A 22,950-nucleotide genomic window follows, 5' to 3' on the forward strand; every position below is an offset into this window, starting at 1 on the left:
ATGAATAAATAGACTGATTTAGAAAAACTGTTCTGAGACTGCTCAGAGCGGTCTTTCTAAATCGAACTGTCATGCCCCTGCCACACACAAGTGCACAAAGAGGCTGAAAGGCATTTGCCCGGGCAGGGCAGGGGATGATGGAAGTCACAGGAGTGAGGCAAGTGCTCGTCTGTGTGCTTATGTGTATGTTGTGGAGTAATGTTTGTATAATGGAGGGGCAAGAGGGAAGGTTAGTGTAAGTGTTTGTGTAGGTGAAGGAAGAGAATTTTTTGCATGAAACGGAGGGGGCTCGTAGGCGAGCAAGTGTGTGTGTGTGTTGGTTTGTGTGTGTCTGTGAGGGAAGGGTGGGTTTGTGTAGAATGTATATGGCGGGGGTAGAGGAATGGGGAACAAAGCGACTGGGGGAACCCTCCCATTTAAAGGGTGAGGTTGGGCACAGAATCATTTTTGAGGTGGGATCAGGGGAGTAAATGCCCCCACCCCTGAAAAGGGATATTTTCCAAATATTGCAGGCCACACCAAATCAGCAGAAAAAAACAGTGTTTCTGGTGTGCTGCCTTCAATGTTTGAAAACATCACATAGAACCAGACTTGTTGCAGAGGGATTGTGCATTCCAGAGGCCAAGTGAAAATGTCATAGGAGGTGGGGGAGCATAGCAGGTATTGTGCAGTAGGTGAGGTTGGGTAGATGATGTCGGAGATGCTGGGAGTACAGGAGCTTCATATTTAAGAAGTGCCAGTGCAGAGGGCGAAGCAGAAAGATGGGGAGGCCGGAAAGTGATGCAGATGTTACACCATGTTGAGGATGAGTGAGTAGAATCAGGAATAGAACAAAGTCAAGATACATAATGAAGGGCAGAAGAAATAGGCAAGTGAAAACAATGAAGAAAGGGTGGTGCCCAAGTGTGAGAGGGTAGAGGGGTGAGCAGAAAAGGAGGGGGTGAATGGTTGTTTGAGGAGTAGCAGGTGTAATCTCTGAGTTGGGCTATAATGGAGCGATAGGTAACTAAAAGACAGTTAACAGGCCCAAAACAGCAATGTTCCTTGGTCCTGAGAGGTAGCAGAAGCTCTGAATTAAAATGAAAGTCAAGAGATGGAAAGTTCCCTATGTCTGGAAACAGAGGTCAGGTAAATGGGGAGCTCGACACAGTCCTGGCTTTAGCAGGAGGTCTGGCCCTATGCCTTCCCACCCCAACCAGGCCAATACAGGGTGTGGCGCCCTTTTCTGCTTTTGGCCTTAAAAGGCTACCTTGACAGAAAACCCAACACATTAAGAATTTGGTGCAAGGGTGTTCTTTGTGTTAGGTAAGCACTGCGGTAATGTACCCTGTTTGATCTTTGGGGTTTAGGGGGTGAGCATGGGGGCCAGGAGCCATTGCCTGCTCCATGATGCAGGGCAAGGGAGTGGTGTAGGAAGGATACTCTAGTTACCCAACACCAAGGACAAGGGCATGTCAAAATTGCAACACAATAACAGATGCCCCTTTAAGTAAGAATGTACTGAGCATTGCTTGATGTGGAGGTAAGGGGAAGAAATAAGTGTGTCTTTTAAGACAGGCCCATGAACAGAAAACACCTCACATTCTCATATTGAAAAATGTATTGCGGAAAGAACTGGCCCACTTACTGACAAAAGTTACAGGGAGAGGAATTCATGAAGGGGCTGACGCTGGAGCTGCGCTGGCTCCGCTCACCAAGCGCAGAACTCTCTGAATCATACAACTGCATGAGACTTGCCAGAAATCCATGATGGAGGCTAAACCTTGCATAGGCTCGATAGGGTGAATGTGGGAGGCCAACATTAGCAAAGTGAAAGCACCTGATGCAGGGAATCAAAGAGAAGACAATGTCACAATGGAACACAGAATCATGCCCATGCGTAGACCCTTAAAAAGAACATGGCCCAAGGGGAGGGGACATAGCATATAAAAGGAGACCCAGGAAGCAAATGGAAATTGATGTTTGGAGTACAAGTTTCAAGTAACCACTGGGGAACAGAATGACTGAAGGCAGCAAGAAGGTTGAAGATGACAGGAGGCTTGAAGGAGTGTGTGGAGAAAGTAAGATTTAAGGATAATGTGGTGAAGAGAATACAGAGGACGAAGATGTGAAGAGTATACCACAAGATGAGTTGTGGAAGTGAGAAAAAGAGAAATGGGATGCCAGGACTCACCATCCCGCGTGTGGGATCAGGGCAAATGTGCGACCTCCACTGCTACCAAGGCAATGGCGCATCCCTTGTCGTCTGGGCCAGTGGGCTGCTCTACGGGCAACGCGTCTCACTGGTGCACCCGCGGCAGGTTAGGGGACTGAAACTCTCACAAGCTGTGTTGCTGGAGCACTTGACATCAGCACTCTGCGCTCCCAGAAGCAAACCGTTATTGTGGCTTCTCCTCCGCCGCAGCAGTTACAAAAGAAGTCTGGGTCAGGTCCTTTCGGCTCCCTTAGGACTTTTGGCGTCCATTGGCAACTGTCGTCAGGCAGGAATACTGGCTTATGGATTTCAGACAACTGGTAGGAGAATGTCTACATCTTAGGTTTACCTGCACTGTACACTGAAATCCAGCGCTGCTGGTTTTCGTGCTCCTGCATTTTCACCTGACAGGTTACCTTTGGATTCTGCAGGCTGTGCTCTCAGGATGAAAGTCTCCCTGTGATAGGAGACTTCTGACATCCATAGTTGGGTGACAGGTGTAATCTGCACAAGCAGTTGGTCTTGACATGGGGTGGTGAGGTGAAGACCAGATAAGTTGTGTTAAAGAGAGGCGTAAAGGAAGCAGTGATTCAAAGGAGAGGGGAAGAAGAGAGGAGTGAATGTGGCAGGGACCTTGGGTTTTTCAAATCTGCTCTTGCCTGGATCACCTACTACCTCCTTTTTAAATCTCTTGAAACTCGCAAACCGCTGGCCCCACCTTTCTCCCCATCTCATCCCCAAGGATGAGTCCCTACACCTCTGCTCCTTACACTATATATCTCTGCCCTAGGAAGAATTATCTCATCCTTTGGCTTTCTCTAACACCTTTTTGCTGATGGGACTCGAATATCTTTCTAATTTCCCTCCACCCCAGCTATCTCGGAACAGATTATGAACTGCTTCACTGCCATTTGTCACTGGATGCTCTCTGCTGCCTCATGCGGTATTCTTCAAAAACAGAAGTCATCTTTCTCCTGGCTTTTAATGCCTATCCGCTCCCTCACTTCTCCAATCTTCTTCCCACCTGACCTCCTAAGAACCCTGTGGAGAAAGGAGAGACTAGAAAGGAGGAAAGGCTGGGAAAGATGAAATGGGGGGGGAGCAAAGAGAGGAAACCACATACCCTATATCTAAGGGTTATGTGAGCGCAGAGGAAGGAGGGACGGGGCATAGAGAAGGTCAAACAGAACTTTCCCTGACTCCAGAGGGAGAAATGAAGGAACAAGTTACTTACCTGTAACTGTTGTTCTCCAGCATGGGTCTGGCATGGATTCAAATGCTCATGAATATTCCCCGTCGTCAGGCTGGGAATCCTCGGTAAAGAAAAAATCAGTATCAGTTTTGTTTCTGATCTGTCTTTCGTAGTAGTAACCAATCACTGATCTCTGCGTCATACTGACCACAGCCAATGACTGCCCTCTACCTAAGCCCCGCCTGTGGCAGCCATCTTCAGATTTGGTAGCACGTGAAGTGGCAGTATGACCAAGTGAAGAGCCGCAGAGGGGTAGGCGGGAGGGTTCGCATGTGAATCCTTGCAAGACCCATGCTGGAGAACAACAGTTACAGGTAAGTAACTTGTTCCTTCTCCAGCATGGGGTCTGGCATGGATTCACATGCTCATGAATAAAGAATACATAGCAGTACACACATGCACAACCACGGGAGGTGGCAAAGGCTCAACATTAAGCATTACATCAAACTCAACATTAAGCAATTCTTACCTCCTCACCAGGCTCACCTTAGGCGAACAGGTTGCGCAGCACTGCTTGGCCAACCCTGGACTCCTCCCTGGAATCCCGATCGACGCAGTAGAATTTCGTGAAGGTGTGCGTAGACCTCCACGTAGCAGCCCTGCAGATGTCCAGCAAGGGCACACCAGATAGGAACGCCGTGGTAGCTGCGATCGCTCTGGTGGAATGGGCTCTCGGACGGCCAGGCAGCGGTCGGTTTGCCAACCGATGACAGTACATGATACAGCCGGAGAGCCATCTGGAAATGGAAGCCTTCGAGAGAGCCTTCCCCTGATTGACAGGTCCAAAGTTCACAAAGAGTTGTGACGTCTTCCGAAAACACTTCGTGCGGTCCACGTAGAACTTCAGCGCTCTAGCCACATCCAGCGAGTGCAAAGTCCTTTCAGCCGGCGACGAAGGCGACGGGAAGAAAACAGGCAACACCAAGGGTTCGTTGAGGTGGAAGTCCGACGGCACCTTGGGCATGAAGGAGGGGTGCGTCCTGAGCACTACCCTCGTGTCGTGAAAAGTCAAGTACGGGGCCTTGCAGGAAAGGGCCTGGATCTCTCCCACCCGTCGTGCGGAGGTGATGGCCACAAGAAACGCTGTTTTCCACGACAAGAACTTCAATGGAGCCGAGTGCAGAGGCTCGAACGGAGGTCCCATGAGCTTGGTCAGCACCACGTTGAGCTCCCACGCCGGGGCCGGAGCCTTCACCGGCGGGAACGATCTGAACAGCCCCTTCATGAACTCTTTCAACAGACGATGAGACCACAAAGACGTCCGCCCCGTGGTTCTGGTGTATCGGGAGATCGCAGCAAGATGAATCTTGATGGACGCGTGCGCCAGTCCAGCTTTGGCCAGCGTCAGTAGGTACGGCAGTACTTGGGGAACCGTAATCCGTAGAGGGTTAATCTTCTGTGCGTGGCACCAGACAGAGAACCTCTTCCATTTGTGTCCGTAGCATTTAAGAGTTGAGGACGCCCTGGCCTTTGCAAGAACCTCTCTGCAGTCGGCCTGTATGTCGTATCCTCCAAACTCTAACGCTGCCAGAGCCAGGCCTGCAAGCTCAGCGACTTCGGGTCGTGATGGAGGATGGCGCCTCCTTCCCTGGAGAGAAGATCCGCGTCCACTGGCAGCTTGATTGACGGGGACGCTGACAAGTCCAGAAGGTCCGGGAACCATATCTGCCTCGGCCACGCAGGTGCGACGAGGATCATCCTGCACCGTGACCTCTTGAGCTGGTTGATGAGCCGGATCAGCAATGGCAATGGAGGGAACGCGTATAGAAACAGGCCCTCCCAGGGGAACGAGAAAGCATCGCCCATGCTCCTCGGCTGGGGAAACCTGCTGGCGAACCTCCGGCACTTGGAGTTCGTCGCCGTCGCGAACAGATCGATCTGGGGTGTGCCCCACCGTCGGAAGAGGCGGTCCACTAGATCCTGTCGTAGTTCCCACTCGTGGCACGAGCGCAGCTCCCTGCTGAGTGAGTCGGCGATGGTGTTTTTTATCCCTGCCAGATGAAACGGCACCAGAAACATCCCTTGGGCGACGGCCCAATGCCACAGATCCTGCGCCTCCATGGACAGGGCTGGGGACCTGGTTCCGCCCTGTTTCCTGATGTAGAACATGGTGGTGGTGTTGTCGGTGAAGATCCTCACCACCTTGCCCTTGAGGGACGGAAGAAAGGACCTGAGGGCCCAAAACACTGCACGGAGCTCCAGGACGTTGATATGGAGGGACTTCTCCGTCGGGAGCCAAAGGCCTCTCGCGTGCAGATTTTCGGTGTGCGCTCCCCACCCTTCCAGGGAGGCATCTGTGGTCACTGTCTCCTGGTGGCGGGGGGTCTGGAAGTCTATGCCCGCCATCAGATGCGCACGGGTGCCCCACCACCGGATCGCTCGTCGGAAACTCTCGTCGAGTGTGATCCTCTCCTCGAAGCTGCCCGTCGTCTGGATCCAGCGCGCGTCCAGGAACTCCTGCAACGGGCGCATCCGGAGCCTGCACAGGCGGATGAGGTAAATGCAAGAAGACATCATTCCGAGGAGGGACTTGATGGATCTCACTCTGGCCGCGTCCGCAACCAGCATCCGCTGCACCTTGCCCAAGATGGCCCTCGTCCTTTCCTCCGACGGAGAGGCCAGAAGCGACACTGTGTCGAGCTTCGCTCCCAGAAACAGTGCGTCTTGCGCGTGCACCAGGTGGGACTTGGCGTAGTTTATGGAGAATCCCAGGTCCGTGAGAAGTTGGACGGTCCTTGCCGTGTGCTCCACAGCGAGCTCCTTCGTCTTCGCTCGGATGAGCCAGTCGTCCAGGTAGGGGTAGACGTGGATCCCCTCTCGGCGCAGCTGCGCCGCCACCGGTGCGAGGCACTTGGTGAACACCCTGGGTGCCGACCTCAGTCCGAAGGGAAGGGCTCTGAACTAGTAGTGACGCCCTTGGACCACGAACCTGAGAAACTTTCGGTGTCCCTTTAGGATGGGAATATGGAAGTAGGCATCCTCCAAATCCAACGACGACAGGAAATCGCCCTCCTCCAGCTGACCCAGGACGTGTTGGAGGGTGACCATCCGGAACTCTGTGCCTTGATGAATTTGTTCAGTCATCGTAGGTCCAGGATGGGACGCCATCCTCCCGTCTTCTTCACGAGGAAGTATCTTGAGTAAACTCCGGAGCCCCGAAGCCTCTTTGGGACAAGCTCGATGGCGCCCTTCTTGAGCATCGCCTTTACCTCCAAGAGAAGTTGAGGGACGTGATGTTCTTTCCTGGCCACAGGGGGGACGCGCGGGCACCTCTTTAGAAATTCGAGCGCGTGACCCTGAGCTAGGGCGTCCAGCACCCAACGGTCGGTGGAGATGGACTCCCACACGCTGATGAAGCTCGCCAGCCTGCCTCCCACCGGGGTGCTTCGGTGGGGGCCCGACACCACGGCTTGTTCAGGCCTGCTTCGACGAGGCTTTGCCGCCTTGTCCTCCTTGGCGACGACGGCAGGGTCCGCCTGACTTGCCTCGTCCCCTGTAAGCTTCCTGCGACGACGAACGGGCCGCTTGACGGTAGGTGGAAAATCCGCCGCCGGAACCTTTGGAGGCACCCTGTTTGCCTCCGCCGCTCCGAAAGGGCGGCCGCCGTTGCTGGAGAACCCCAAGAGTCCGGGCTGTCTCTGTGTCTGCCTTGATGGCTTGTAGGGAATCGTCCACTGTTTTCCCAAACAGGTTGTTTCCGTCGAACGGCATGTCCAAGACTCTGGTCTGCACGTCCTGACAGAAGTCAGTAGCCTTGAGCCATCCACGCCGCCTAAGGCACACGCCGTTGCCCAACTGGCGAAATCCAGTGTCAGCGATGTCCGTCGCAATCGTAATGGCGTGGTCCGATGCCACCTCTCCTTCCTGCAAGATCTCTAGGGCTTCCGCCCTCTTGTCGTCCGGTAGGAAGTCCAGCAGGGGGGCCAGTTTGTACCACAACTCCCTGTCATAGCGGGCTACGATAGCCAAGGCGTTGGCCGCCTTAATCGTTGTCGCTGCTGACGAGATGACTCTGCGTCCCATCGTATCTAATTTCTTTCCCTCGCCGTCCGGCGGGGAGGTCGACGTAGAGGCCGCGCCCCCCCCGCTTTCTTCCTGGCCGCCGCGGAGACGACCGAGTCCGGGGTCGGCTGTGCCCGAAGGCACAAGGGGGCCGCGTCCGGGACCCGGTACTTCTTCTCGTACCGATCCCTTCTAGCCGGCGTCATGGATGGGTTCTTGAGGAGGGCGAGGCCCTCATCCCAAATATCGTCCAGTAGAGGTACAGAGAGGACGGTTTTCCTCTTGGCCTCGCGCCGTTGATAAAGGAAACCTTCCTTCTTCTTCTCTTCCGGGCAGAGCTGGAAAAGCTCGGATGCCCTGGCGATCATGGAGTGAAACGATCCAATCTCGTCGGGCGGGGAAGCCCGGGTGGGAGGTGACGAAGGCAGATCCTCGTAAACCTCGTCGTCCGTACCCGTCGCGGCCGTGTCAGTCCACGTATCATCCCCACGAGTCGTGGACGGGGAGGAGGGCTGAACAGGGCGCGATGGCTGAAAAGGAGGTGGAGGATGAATCCTTCTTCTCTTAGGGGGAGGGCTCCCAGAAGGGCCTGGCTCCGGGTCCCCCATCGGGAGCGGTTCCTCCGCTGGTGGTAACGGCAGTCTCGTCCTTATCTCTGAGCATAAGGACTGTATAGCCAACAAAATGGCCGCCGAGTTGTCTTGCGGCACTGGTTGAGGGGAGTCCGACGGGCGGTCAGGGGCCCCGTCGGCACCCTCGACGTTATCGTCGTCTCCTACGTCGGGGTCCCTCCAGACGGGCTGGTCTTCTTCCACGCCAACGCCATGGCTTAAGACTTCGATCAGCTCTTCCTCAGAGGTTGAGGCCGAATCCACGACGACCTCCTGCCTCCCCTTTTTCTTCTCCGTCGGAGGTTTCACGGGGGTCCTGTCGATGGGCATAAAAGAGGACTCCCTCCGCGGTGGCAGGGAGACTCTGAGCCCCGAGGTCGCCACCACTGGTGTAGCCTCCACAGGCTGAGCCAGGGCCGCCGCGACTGTCTCGATAGAGGCCTTGGCTGGATGGATTAAGGCTTTCACCACCTTAGGTGCGCTCACCGCCTTCCCCTTGGGGGAGGGTCACTGCCTCGCTCCCCCTCCGATGGGGCCTTCGAGCTTGACCGGGGTCTCTCCAGGAGCTTCGCCGGGTGCTCGGCCTTCCTCTTACCCGAACCAGAGCGTTGGCTCGTGGTTGATGGCGCCAGCGGACTCGCAGTGCTTGGCCTTGTGTTGGACCCCCGTCGCCGGGGCGTCCTCAAAGGTCTTAGAAGACCGCTCGGACTTCTTCTTCTTCTTCTCGCCTGACGGGCTCTTCCCTTCCAGCCAGTTGGCGAGACGTTGATGGCGGTCCTTCATGGTCCGCTCCGACATATTGCCGCAAAACGCACAGTCCTTCTCCACGTGCGTCTTGTCCTCATGTAGGCAGTAAAGACAAAGGGAGTGTTCGTCCTCCTTAAAGACATTCTGAAGCTGGCATCCAGGGCAGACCCTGAACAGCTTTCCGGGCGTCGAGCTTCCCTTCTCCTGGGCCATGTCCGAGATGGGCCTGAGAAACTTCTGGAGTCCTCCAAAAGCGTGGCTCGACGAAATCTTCACCCTTGAGGGGCGTAGACGAATCCGACACGGGTCCCCGTTGATCGGATGAAGAAACGGTGGAGCTTGAGGCTCTTTTGACCGAAAAATAGAAGTTTTTTGAGAAAAAACGTGAAAAAATAGCACTAACGCTCGAGAGCAATAGCACGAGGATCCCAACACTTGAACGTGCGGTAAAAATCTGAAGATGGCTGCCAGAGGTGGGGCTTAGGTAGAGGGCAGTCATTGGCTGTGGTCAGTATGACGCAGAGATCAGTGATTGGTTACTATTACGAAAGACAGATCAGAAACGAAATTGATACTGATTTTTTTTTTACCGAGGATTTCCAGCCTGACGACGGGGAATATTCATGAGCATGTGAATCCATGCCAGACCCCATGCTGGAGAAACAGAGAAAAGCTCTGAGGCAAGCATAGATTTCGCAGTTAGGACTGTGCAAGTGGCCTGAGGCCGATAAGATCAGGTTCATTGGGCTAGGGGACTGTCAGAACTCCAGAAATCAGCTCCCAGTGCTTCAGAGGCAGCCTGCCTCCAGTACAGGTTCACCCACTCCACCAATGAGAGCCAAGTGCTGACATCCTTCCTGGCCGGGAGTTTGGAACCATGTGGTTCTCACAGATTTTCTATGTTGACAGCGACTCTCCTAGAAACATTGAAACTCGAGAAGGGCAGGTTTATCCAGATCCCCATGAACCCAAAGCTAAGAGATCTGCAATTTGGAAAACTGTTTGTTTCCCCCGGAGGCTGTGGGTGACAGTGGGGAGATACCCAGAGAGACTTTCAAAAGATGTTCCTTATATTGAGCGGAGAATCCAGAGACTTTGAAAGAATTGACATTCTGAAAATTGTTTTAGTTAGAGCAATTACTTTGTCAAACTCTAAGAGGAGAAGGAGACAAAGAGACTGTAGGAGGCTTGAGTGGGGAGGGGAAGAAATAGTAATTTCCAGAAGAATATATGCTACTTTAATGCAGATTTATTATTGTTTTAACTTTTCTTTTCCATTCAAAGCCCTGTTTGAGACACCCTGAATACACAGTACACAAACATTAAATTGGTCTAGTCTGGTAATGCAAACATCACATCTTGGTGTTAACAGCAGTAGGGAGTGACTCATCCCCCGTCACCCCCATTCCCAAGCATTCCACCATGCTACCCACTAAATGCTGATGGTGTATTAAGCAAAAGAACAAGCAAACCGATCTTGCAACTGGCTGGTTTGTGGTTTCTAGCTGCCTGGCAATATGAGTGCTGAAATAATTCAGCCACGTTAATAAGCTAAAGAGCAGAAAATGTTGTCCAATATGAATGGCCAAAGTATCACTTCTGTTCTGTGGTGATGTACTGTCCACCACTTAGGGAGTACCCAGAGGTATCGCTTGTCCCAAAGGATAGGGGCAAGAGATACTACTAGGAATGGGGGAGAAATATCCTTGGAGTTTGGGAGATTGACACTCTCAAAATTGAGTGGTGAGATACCCCTAAGACTGGAGAGAAATATTCTATTAGGATTGAGGCAAGATATACTTGTTAGCTTGGCGAGGCAGATACCCAGACGACTGGGGGTGAGATAGCCCTATGATTGGGGGCAGGGAAACTCCCATTACTGGTGGGAAAGGCAAACCAGAGATTGGGGGAAGGTACACCCCAAAGTTTGCAAAGAGAGATAACCCCAGAAGGAGGAGAGAGAAAATCTCCATAGAGTGAAATGAGAGTGACACCACATAGTGGATAAAGAGGAAGATAATCCAGAGGCTAAAAAAAGAACACCCCTGCAGGCCAAGAGGTGAGAGAGGATAAAGGGGGAGAAGAAAGTGATCCTGTAAATGACGAAGGAAAAACCCCCGGCATGTAACGGTGAACAAGGAAAAGGAAGGTGGGGAGGATGAACACAAGGGGAGAGACACATTAGAAGTTGAAAATGATAAGAAAAACACAGCAAGCACTGGTCGAGAAGGTCATAGGAGAAACCCAGGCAGGTGAAGAGAAAAATGGACAGTCCCACCAATACATCCTAATACTGACAGGCTAGTGGAGACGGAAGGAGGTACAAGTAAAGCGCAACACATCTAGGCACCAGGAGACATGAAGGAGCCAAGAAGGAATAGCCTGAGGAGAGAAGAGCAGGAACAGGGGGCGAGACTGAAAAATGCTTTGGGGGATGGTACAGAGAAGGTGAGGCTAGGAAGTGGCCAAGAAATGTGAGAAGTATAGGCACTGGCCCGTCCCTTCACCACTCCTGTTAATCTACCAGAAGCGCGATGGGTGTGAGCAAGATGGGCCTGGGTGACCATAGTCCTAACAGATGTTGCCCCCATCTGGAGAGGAACTGGGAATGGCCTCTGGACCACTCTCCAGTGGAACTAGAGAGAAAGAGACTGCGGCAAGAGGACTGGTGAACAGAAGTACAAAGACTATTGTGAAAGGACAAGAAACCCCCATGGATTGCTTAACCGGGGGACTGGGATATTGTGATTGTTGGGTTCTATACAGGAGAACCTAGTCATTGGGAGTGAACAACAACGTAACAATGTAGAAGACCCATGCAACCATCTTGGGATGCACTTATAATTCATCTGCTGAGTGAAGTGGCAGTTGAACGCAGTCTGGGCAGCAGGGCCTGGGAGGCAGGGAGGCATTGGGAGTGAGCAACAAAGTAACAAAATAGCTGACCTGGCTGACCCACTCTAAATGCACTCAAAATCACGCCTCAGGGTAAAAATGCAGGCAACAGCATCCTGGGCAGTAGGCCCTGGAGTCAGTGAGGCATTAGGCATGAGCAACAATGTAACAATGTAGCCCACCCACCCGTCCCCCTCGCAGTACAAATATAATCACTCTGGTGAGTGAAGCGCTGTGAAGGAGGGTAAAGCGGCAGGCCAAAGTAATTTGGGCTGCCCGGGCAGCCTGGGCTACTGGAACCTGTGGATTACTGCTTGCTGCTCTACATTTAATTTTCCACAGCCCTGGGATTATGCTGCCTAATATTTACACGTGCAGCACAAGAAACTGGTGGCCAGGATTAACATTCACATCATGGCTGGCAAGTGCTTCACTGGTGCAAAGTGAGAGATGACTTCCGATGAAACTTGTAGTAACAACACATGGGCCCTCATTAGGACCCTGGCGCTAAGTGTTTAACAGCGCCGTAAAAGGCTGCAGCGCTGTTAAACACTTAGCGCCTTACTATGAGGTCCCTTTGCAGGACCCGACCTGAACGGCTGGTCTAGACCAGCCGTTAAAGTAGGGACCCGCACAGGGACTCTCGAGGTAAGTACGGTACCGCAATTTGCGGTACCGTACTTACCGCCTTCCCTAGTCCCATTGAGCCCTATGGGGCAAAAATGGGAATGGGGAAGGGCCAATATGCAATGGGGAATTACCACCCCGCCAACCTTGGAATGGGGTGCTAATTCCCCATTGAACATTGCCGGACTAATTACGATACCGGCACCAACCATGGTGCTAATAGCGCCATGGTTTAGCGCCAGTATCGTAATGAGGGCCATGCTGTGGTAAAGAGTGGAGTGGAGCTGGGGGTCTGCACTGCACCACATTATCTGGATTTTGGTCACGGCAAACTGTAAGATCTGACTTTCTTGGAGTGTTAGTGTCTTTTATTATACTGTTGACCCTTTGTGAGCGAGTGTGAAGCCAATACCTTTGGACCATCCTGTAATTTACTCTTTTTTAATTGTAGGCTTGGGTGTTACTGACCCCTCTCCCTGCCTGTGAACCCAGTATCTTAAGCGGTGAGCCCTGAGTATTTTGCTGGTCAATGCCGGGACAAAAGCATCTTGAATCATTTGGAATACACTGTGAGCCTTACGGGAGTGCTCTTTATTCTTTTTCTCTGAGAACATTGGCATTTTATCACGACGTAAAAGGCACCTGCTATGGAGAAAGAAAAGGTGAGCCCAATGAGATTCCTGCCTCAGAGGCAGAACAAAACCAGCCAAGATATATGGGCCCTTTAACGAGGCTAAGGAGCTGATATTTGGAATTGAGACTCTTTTGAACGACATTAATGCCGGAAATATAGGAACTTGCCGTGCCCCACGTGACAGAGACTGATCCTATTAAACGCAACACAGCCTCTGGGATAACAGAATGCTCCACGCTATTAGATTTAAAGCACATCTTTCAGAATCAAGAGGGATTAACTTCGTGAAGGGAACATAAAGAGGCTGATGACTTGATTGCGTACTTTGAAATTCTACAAATTCTACCAGCTGCACACCAGGAAAGTGGTTGTAACTTTGTTCTACCTGTGGAAGTTCATTACCATTGCAGCGGGGATTTGATACTAACCATGCAGTGAAATGCAGACAGACCTGTAATGGTGCCTAAAGAGATTCCACTTGCAAACAGGTTTTCAGTCCTGACTGAGTTACCTGAATCACGAGCTGGGACGAACAAGACATCCCAATGCAAAAGAGATTTGCAAAGAAATCAGGAATCGTAGCAAGGAAGCGTCAGTAGCATAAATACAACCCTGAGTATACCTAGGAGGGTAGGACAGTGTATACACGAAAAGGGTTTCATAGTTATGGTGCTGTTCGAAATACAAGGTAGGGTGATCTGTATCTATTTAAAAAAGAAAACTGTGGTAATCCATCTAGGTTGGCTTTGGGGTCTAGCTAAACAAACCTGAACTAGGTAGAAAGGATTAACTCCCGTATCCATTCCCCTGCGCCACCTCCTTGTCAATTTCCCTGTGCCAATGACTTCTAAAATGAGCTAAGGTACTTTCACACAACCCCTAGTTGTGCAGCCGGTGAAAGGAAAAGTGCACAAGGAATATTTCACAATTTTAGATTAATCCAGAATCATACAGCCTTACCCCCTGGGAGAATTTGAATAACATAGCAATACCCGGGAGGAAAAATCAGTGGGAAATTACTAGTAGCACGGGCATATGAATGCTAATAATACTGACAGTGCTGGCAGAGACAAAGCAATGGCTTCGATTCAGACCTTGATGTGGGAAAGCCATCCTTGCATAAGGATTTTTATATGAAAAGGGCTCCAACATTGCAAAGAGGAGACTACGAGGATAAAAATGCACTGACCAATAAGGTTTTACATTGGGTAAGACATGTGAAATGGATAGCTAGCAGTCAATAGGGACGATCTGCCAATGGTAATGAGATTATCTGAAAAGGCTGAAAGAAATATTTTCAAATTCCCCCCAGTAATAGTTTTTGGTGTAAGGTGTGAGGAAGGCATGGTACCAGAAGTATGACAGACACAATAAGTACAGTTAAAAGGTGTTAATAGAATTTTACATGGGTTTGAAAAATGCCTATCTAACCCTAACTTCTAATGATGGGCGCAAGCTACATCCATCAAATATAAGAAAACACTGTCATGGTCGTGTCGTGTCAAAACAAATATGGCCTATACTAATAAAAACCTATTTCCGTACCTTACTCTAAAGAACAGAAGGGTGTAGGATGATGACGTGTATAAAGAAACAGTGGGTAACTAATGAAAGGTCCACAGGGCTTGGTAGTTCAGGATTGCTGAACTGTAACTTCCCTTTCCCCACATTTCAGCTGGGACAAGGTGGAACAGCGTACACCTGGAGCACACTCTGACTTCTTTTTATAAGGAGGCAGTCTCTATGGCACACTAAGATCGCTCAACATAGTGTCCTTTCACATCTCATTAAGTCTCTTGGTATTTCAATGTCTAATTCCATCCACAAGAATCTACTGATTCAACATTCTTTTCTGAAGGGCTCCCTCAGCTGGGCTCAGACCTTTTTCTCTTTCTATTTTATATCGGGATCTCCCTCCAACAGGCTCAGATTCCACTTTCTTCAGAACACACAAGTGATCTCCCTCAGCCGGGCTCATATCTTTTTAGTACTATGTTCACAGAATATTCTTTTCGGATGACTCACATTCCGACCCTGGATTCCCCTCAGCCGGGCTCAGATCGCTTTCTAACACACAAGTGATCTCCCTCAGTCGGGCTCAGATCTTAGATACCCCTTAGCCGGGATCAGATCATGGATCCCCGTCAGTTAGGCTCAGATCACGGATCCCCCTCAGTCGGGCTCAGATCCTTTTTGGTTCTTCTCTTCCATTCACACAAGTTCCCATCATCCGGGCGCAAACTTGTTCACCTCTCGCTCAAGTGGGGGGGGGGGGAGTACCTTCCCCTATGATTCTTCTAGCTTTCTTTGGCGTATCAAGAGGTTCCAAGATTTTCTACTGTGCAAAGGGATTTTGCTGTGACCTTTGCATGACCACTTAAAATTATTTTCCTTTCACTTTGTCAGAGACCTTCGACTGGGCTGCCCCTCGGGTGCCAGACCACTCTGCAGCAGCTTATCCCTGAATCGCCTTCTTTTCACACAATTGAAAAGTCTCTCTCGCCATCTGGCATTTACTCGTATTTCTCAATTAGAAAGTTCAAATGAATTGTTCACTTTGCAACACTCTTGCTGTTCACAGACTTCACTTCCAACACAAACCAGTATCTCAAGTGGCTTTCAACTCACCAGTTGCGTGAAGCCTTTTCATCAGTGGGTTTTGTTCCTCGAGCCAAAGTTGATGCTTCAGCGGCCACAGCTCCTCCTTGCTTCGTTCAGCCACGCAGGAGGGATTTGACCAGGCTTCACCTGCCGGTCAGCAGTTCGCTGTTAATCCCACTGGGACTTATGCCTGGCCCTTCCCCTTGTTCAAAGGGTCTCCCTTTGCCAGGTGCGGACCCTTCTTCAAGTTATTTTTATCTTCAATTGGTAAAGTAAAATGTCTTTGGACTTTGAGTCCCAAAATCTGACTTTGGGAGCTGCAGGAGTTAAAAGGGGATGTTGAAGTGATGTCAGGGTCTCGCCGCCAACCCCTCAAAGACCTGGGATTGCCTGCTTGGCTCAGGGTACCACCATGCAACCCCAGCTGCCCCTGGTTTTGTCTTCTGGAAGTACAGTTCCCTCTCCACACTACAACCTCCCCTGTACTCCGAGGGCCAGTGTCTGGGCGGTTTTCTCCTCCTCCAGGTTTCCCTGGGTCTCTGCAGCTCACTTTGTCTTCCTCTGGCTTCTTGGCATCTTGGCATCCTCACCTTGCTAAAGTGTGCTCTCCTGCTCTGCCTTTTATACTTCCTGAGAGAGTAAAGTGGAGTCAAGTGTGAGTAGTTAAAAAGGGAGCCCTGACTTTGCCTGCCCTCATTACTGGTACAGTCTGCTGTCAAAAAGGAAGCGTCTGTTTTCTGTTTCTGGCTGTGTTTTCTGTCAGTAATCTTAATCCTCCCAGTCCCTCTCTTCCTCGTTTCAGTGTTTACATGGAAAGGGGTGGGGGAGTTGGAAAGTCAGTAAATCTTGCACAGTAGAATGGGGAAGAGGTCTGAAAGGAAAGGGGATACTGCATCTCACCATCGGTGCACCTACCCTACTCCCAAGCATCCCTCACCCAGGTGATCCTCCCACACTGGTCCACCCCAAGAACTGGATCCAACAGAGATGGGCGTGTCCTGGCCATCTGGATGACAAATCCACGGGAATTAGTACTTGAGACACCTTCTGGTTTCTCATTAAGGGCTGCTATCAATAGATTTTCTTTCATTTTCCTGCCGACCTAATCATGTACTGAATTGAGGAAAATGTTAATCCAAATATATGTTGTTAACAAGGCATACAAATCACTGAAAAACAGAGGCACAAGACCTTATGTGGGGGATTTAACATGGGTATCTGGGAATAGGGAAACAGGTTAAGTAATGATGTGTCCCTTACTGAGTGAACACGTTTACTGTCACTGGCACCCACAGGACCATGGGTGCTGCAAAATCCAACTAAATCCATTAAATTAAATATCATGTCTTGGAACTTTGACAGATTATCCAGTAAAATAGGTGACCATGACTGACAGGATTTCATAGAGGATTATTTGCCTGGAATAAACCTGGGCTGATGACCAGGTTCTTAAGCCAAGGCATCTGAATTTTCTGAATTTCTCTATACCGACAGGGAAAGGGCATGATGAGGGCAAGCGTGGGTTTTCAAGTCTGGATTTGAACCTCTCTGAATGAGAAAGTTGTCCCGATGTAGACATGTAGTCCATAATTAATGTTCATAAAGATCTGTTTATCTAATAAACAGTGCATTATTCTGTTCAATATCTATTTAAGCTCATTGACTGATAATCTTAAATTGTACCTATTAGTTCAGGGCTTAGTGAAAGCAATGGCGTAGCAGAGGCCTTTATAGCCACCACAGTGCGGGGGCCCAATGGCAAGGGTAGCCCCTCCCCTCCATGGTGGACAGTCAGACCGCGGGGGCCACGGCACCCTGGTGTGAAAGTACAAGGCATCTAAATGCATGCTGTTTTGTTGGTTTGAATGTGTTTTGGGCCTATTTTTAAAATAATGTGGACATGCTTTTCTGACAAGGCTGGAGCAAGACATAAGTTTCTTAGAAAGAAAAACACGCTGAAACCCACACAGATGGTCGGAGGATGCCCACCCAATGTGATCATGTTGACTTGAGGGTAAGTAAAACAATAAATGTGTGTGTGTATGTTTGAATGCATTGCTGTGGGTGTGTGCGTATGCAAGATTTAAAAAAAAAATTGCATGCATGTATTTATGTGTTAGAGTTAGTGTGTGTGTGTGTGTGTGTGTTAGGGGTCAAAGTGTACACAATAAATGTGGAACTATGTGCCCCATTAACACCACCTGCCCATGTGCACCCTTCCTTCCTTTTCTTACTCCCTATACAAAATGTCTGTGGCATCCTGTCTTTCCTCCACTTCACCCCCAAAATCTTTTACAACTGTGCGATCAAGATTGAAAGAAAACTGTGAAAAGAATGCATAACACTGGCACTACTTTTAGTCATTGTTCACCACAGAATGATGCATTAGACACCCATCCTCTTTCTAATCACCCCCCAATTCACATCTCTTAAAGACTACGGCAACCACCATACCATCCTCCCATTACCCTCAAACGGCTATGCAAGAAGAATACAAACACTAATCAATGTGGGTGTCGTTTTATGTGGTGGTTTTGAAATGGGCTTTATTTACCAACTATGTACTCGAAGTAAAGCATAGCAAAGGTGCTTCAGCAAGATAGTGCAGCAAGTTATAAAATAACCTACATTACACAGGTTTGAATCTGTGGGAACTTAAAGTAAGAGAACGTCATATCCTTTAGTTGTCGCTCACTTTAACCCTGTGGTTGTGTGTGTGGTGTGCACGTCTATGTGTTAGCGATCTGGGGGAGATACTGCATCATATTTAGTGGGATAATGCAGCCTTATTTTGTATGTAACTACATAGGGATTTTGGCATGAGCCTTATGGAAGTAATGAAGCTGCATCTAAAGTCTATGCCAGTATGGTCAGAGTGAATTGGAATTATTGCCAGTGTCCTGGGCAGTGACCATACTGGTATAGTTTGTATCTGCAGCTTCACAAAAGTGATTTACAGTGATCATACTGGCATAGTTTGTGGCCACAGCTTCATGAAATTGATGTAAAGAGACCATACTGGCATGGATTATGGGTGAAACATCAAAGTGATTTACATCGGGAATGCTGTCATATAGTATGGGCATACCTTCATGAAGTGATTTACAGTGGGACTGATGACATATCATTAGTGCAGCTGCATGAATGTGATCTACAATGACAATGCTGGCATATGTTTTGGACACAGGCATCATGAAAAGTAAAATGCTCTTGTGTACTAGAAATCCGGTTTGAAATTGTACGGCTTCCACCAATATTTTAAAAATTCTCAGTAAAATGCACCATTTCAACACATTTTATTTTTTTAAATCTTGGAAGGGGGTGGGAAGACTCAAGCCCTCACTTGCTTGGCCACTAACACCAATTTGTGGGAGATGTTAATACACGTCCAGTACTTATATTCAACTGCTGCCACTGACATTGTACTGTTTACAGTGACAGTGCCCACTCAGGTGGTGCTTTTGTGGGACAGGCTCCACCCTCCTTGTTTCTATGATAGGTAAAAGATGTATGCTTATATTAACAAATGTACTTATAGCAATTACCTAGTGTGTCCCTGTGGATGCATAATGCACATGCATGAAAGCCCAGCACAGCCTAGGAGTCAGTGGCATGAACTGTACTTCTCTGTAGGGCTGGGGTGGGTGGGGGGTGCTCAGAAGGGCCTGCAAGAGGGCCCCCAAATTGTGTGTTATGTAAATTGTGTGTTATGTCACTGAATGGAAGGCCTGATTTAATGGCACGAAAAGACTGATGCAGGGCATATGATTGTACTGGGTGACTTAAATTACAAAATTGAATCCCTGGTGGTAACAGAGGGATTGACATTTTAGGAGCATATGTGTGGGACATTGCCAATCTTAATGGCTGATCCAGTGCAGCGTGATCATCATAATGCACTGAAAATGGCCTTTATTTTGTTTGGATTAGGCTCGAGAGTTTACAATGGCCATGTGTATGGGGATTTCCCAGCATTGCCTATGTAGAGACAAAGGGCCTCATTATGAATTTGGTGGTATTCGGTTGTAAACACGCCAGAATACCACCAAACGAATTTATTGTTACCGCCACTTGATCTGGTGGAATTACCACTGGATAACAAGTGGCAGTATGGTGGAGTTAGTCTCCATTTATGGAGTACATAAGACTCCATGGGTATTTCGGCAGAATTAACGCTGGCAGAATTAACACTGGCGTTAATTCCGCTGAGTTTTGGTGGTAAGTTGGAGGATTTACCTCCAGCTTTTTGCTGGAGGTTTTTCCTCTATTTAACCTCCTACTCGTTTGGCGGTACAGTATTGCAGAGGTAATGGGATTACTGGTGCATTACCGCTTTTTTTTTACGCAACACCCAACTCGGAATGAGGCCCAAAGCCATGTAACTAACCACCTGGATTATACATTTTTTGAATGTCTAGGTTGGTGAGATGTTGAGCTGACGGTTAGCCCACATTTGGAAAGTGACAATGACCCAGTTGTGCTCGCCATACAGTGAAATATTAAAGTGGAAAATAATACTAATAATCTGGCCAAAGTGGTTTCATGAAGAAATTGGAGATTGTACAGGACTTTTGTAGGGAGAGAGACCATGTGGCCAGTACTGCACTACTAAATCGCATAACAAACTGTTTATTATAATTGAATGTCTTTTTGAGTAACTTTCAGTCAGATTTTGTAAAAATAAAAGAATTAAAGTGCCAAACATGAAACACCAAATGGTAGTTGCTCTTTCTCTCACAAGACACATTGGAAGCAAAGTATTTTGTCCGTAAAGTAAGAGCTGTTTAGCCTACGTGAGTAATGATTTTTTTTTTATGTAGCACAATTACAGCTATACCCCATTTAGTAGTCTTCAGCATAATTAAAATATGCTTCTGAAACTGCTGTTGCAACTCCTGCCAAGTACACCATTTGTTCTTCTCCATATAGAGACTGGATATGAATATGGAATGCAACCATTCTTGTTTTGGCTATGGCTCTATAGATGTCAGAAACTCACCTTTATATTAAATACATCGGGCGTCATTCCGAGTTAGGCGGTATACCGCCAGTGCCACTGGCGGGTTGCCGCTGACACGGAAACACAGAATCCGCCGTCTAACTTCCCGGTGCCACTGAGACATTAAAAGTTGGATTTGGTAACTCCCCATTCCCGTGGAGTCCATATGACTGTATGGGAGTGGGGAGATGGAAGCACTGGCGCTGCTGCTAACAGTTCCAGAGTTTCCATGAAAAGTCTGCCTGCAGGGGCTGATGCGCCTGGCAGGTCTGACACTGCAGGGCGCAATGGCCCCTGTAGGTAGACTCATAGTGTGGCGGTCTGGAAACAAGGGTGACGGTAAGTTTACCAGCACCCTTGTTTCCGGACCGCCACACTTGGAATGAGGCCCATTATGTGGGATGCTGTAAATACCAGAGGGGGTACATCATAGACATTGTTTAAACTAGCATTGGTAAAATCAGGAAGATTAAATTGAGCAGATTGGATCTCCAGTGAAGAAAAGGTAATGGAGAGAGTATATTGCAGTAAAGTTGGGCTAATAGGGTTTAGATTATCTAGGATAAGACTGCAAAACATAAAGGCCATCCCATGTTTGGTGCAGAACATTATCTTGATGAAATCAACAATCCTATGAGGAGAAACCTCCATGTTAAACTGAACATGAACATTCTGCCTCTCAAGAGGTCCCGTTTTGAAGGAACTTTAAAGAAACAACGCTTAGCCTTTTTCTTCTCAAAGGCAAAAGAAAGACTTGGTTGGTGAGGCTTTTGAGCTCGTTTAATAACTGCACAGCCTCATTGTGTTTTGCATGCAGTTTCTAACTATTTGAGTACGGCCTGCAACAAATGCATTGCTAATAAAAAGTGTTATATGATAAAATAGAGGCTTTTTGTAAGGTGCTTGCGGGCAGAGACGTGCCCACAAAGCCAATGGAAGAAAAGTGCACAAGAGACAGTAGTGTGAGGAATCCTGCAGACAAGAAAGGATAGGCAACAAAGGCAGTGAACAGAAAGGGGCAGAGAGTACAAGTAAAACAAACATGTTAGGTTCCCACTTGGCGTGTACCCAGAATGGGGGAACAGTTTCCCACAGGGCAAGGGGAACTCTAGCCTTCCGAACTGGTTACTATTACAGGGTCCCACTCTGAATGCTCATGGAAAGGAGCAGGAGTAGTGGGTGTCTGTGTCTGGACCCTAAGGCACAAACATAGAAGCAGTACTCACAAGTCTGAAGCCTGTACGGGTCTAGAAGGAACTGGACAATGAGTGCCTCCTGAAACAGGAACCAGCACGTTAACAATATGATACACGGTACAATACTGAAACACGACAAAGGAAAGGGGCAGAGATTGCCTGTTGGGAATGCAGCAGCCAAACTCTGAACAAAGAAATTACACAAGCACAAGTGAGGATAAGAACAGTAACCGAAATATCCAGGAAAACAATAGGAAGTCAGAGTGAGCAAGGTTCAGGACAGAACAGGAAAAAAGAGAAAAAGCAAGAAGGTAAGAATCTAAGTCCAAGGGTACAGGAGGCTAGAACTGCAGACTAGAAACTAAGGACCGGAACCAAGGAACAGCAGGCTGAAATATGGACCAGGAACCAGAAAACTCAGGGCCAAAACTCTAGACTAGGATAGTAAGGACCGAACTGCAGACAGGTAACAAGGAACTGTAACTCTGGAGTGAATTACCAAGGGCAGGACTGAAGACAGATAACAATGAAACTCAGGACTAGAAACTATGAACCTAAAATCAGGTAACATGAACTATGGACAGAGACCAAGGAACTGCCAGCAGGGAACAAGATACATGTTGGTAGAGAGCAATGGGCTTCAGGCGGGGAACAGAGGACTGCAAACAGGGGAGCAGGGTTACAGGACAGGAAGTACAGAGGTGCACGGGAGTGAAGGCAGAGTACCAGGGCTGCCAGGCAGGGAGCCAAGGGCACTGGAACAGGAGCAGTTTCTGGAAGCAACAGGACACAACAGAAATCCAAGGATCAAAGCACAATTGGCTGGGAGAAAACTCAATGCAAGAGCGTTGTGCTCCGGCAGGGATCTGCTTATATACTGACCTGCCCTGTGCTGAAGCAGGCACATTAGCAGCACTTGTAGCAGCACACCTGAAGGTAATGTGTGCCTCCCCCGTCTGGTCCTGAGAAAGTGAAAGCAGCACTGATCTCTAAGGCCTATGGGGATTGTAGTTATAAGACTGCTGCATAGGAATAGCAAGGGAATGAAAACGTTCACAAGGTGCATCGTGGGATATATAGTGTGTGAAATTAAATAAGGAAGTTCCAAAATCTTGTAAGCGGAAAATAAAGAGGAATATGAATAGGTATTGTGCGGGGAGGATTATGGTAATCAATGAGTCCCAAATAGTCC

General features: G+C 48.9%; 1 protein-coding gene across 2 annotated transcripts in view; it reads right to left on the reverse strand.

Annotated features, from left to right (window-relative positions):
- ACOT7 (acyl-CoA thioesterase 7) overlaps positions 1-22,950 on the reverse strand; it is a 1,725,032-nt gene that overhangs the window by 355,266 nt on the left and 1,346,816 nt on the right. The gene's annotated exons all lie outside the window — the stretch shown is intronic.

This window comes from Ambystoma mexicanum, chromosome 8 (assembly GCF_040938575.1).
Source record: "Ambystoma mexicanum isolate Mex_15411 chromosome 8, UKY_AmexF1_1, whole genome shotgun sequence".
NCBI lineage: Eukaryota > Metazoa > Chordata > Amphibia > Caudata > Ambystomatidae > Ambystoma > Ambystoma mexicanum.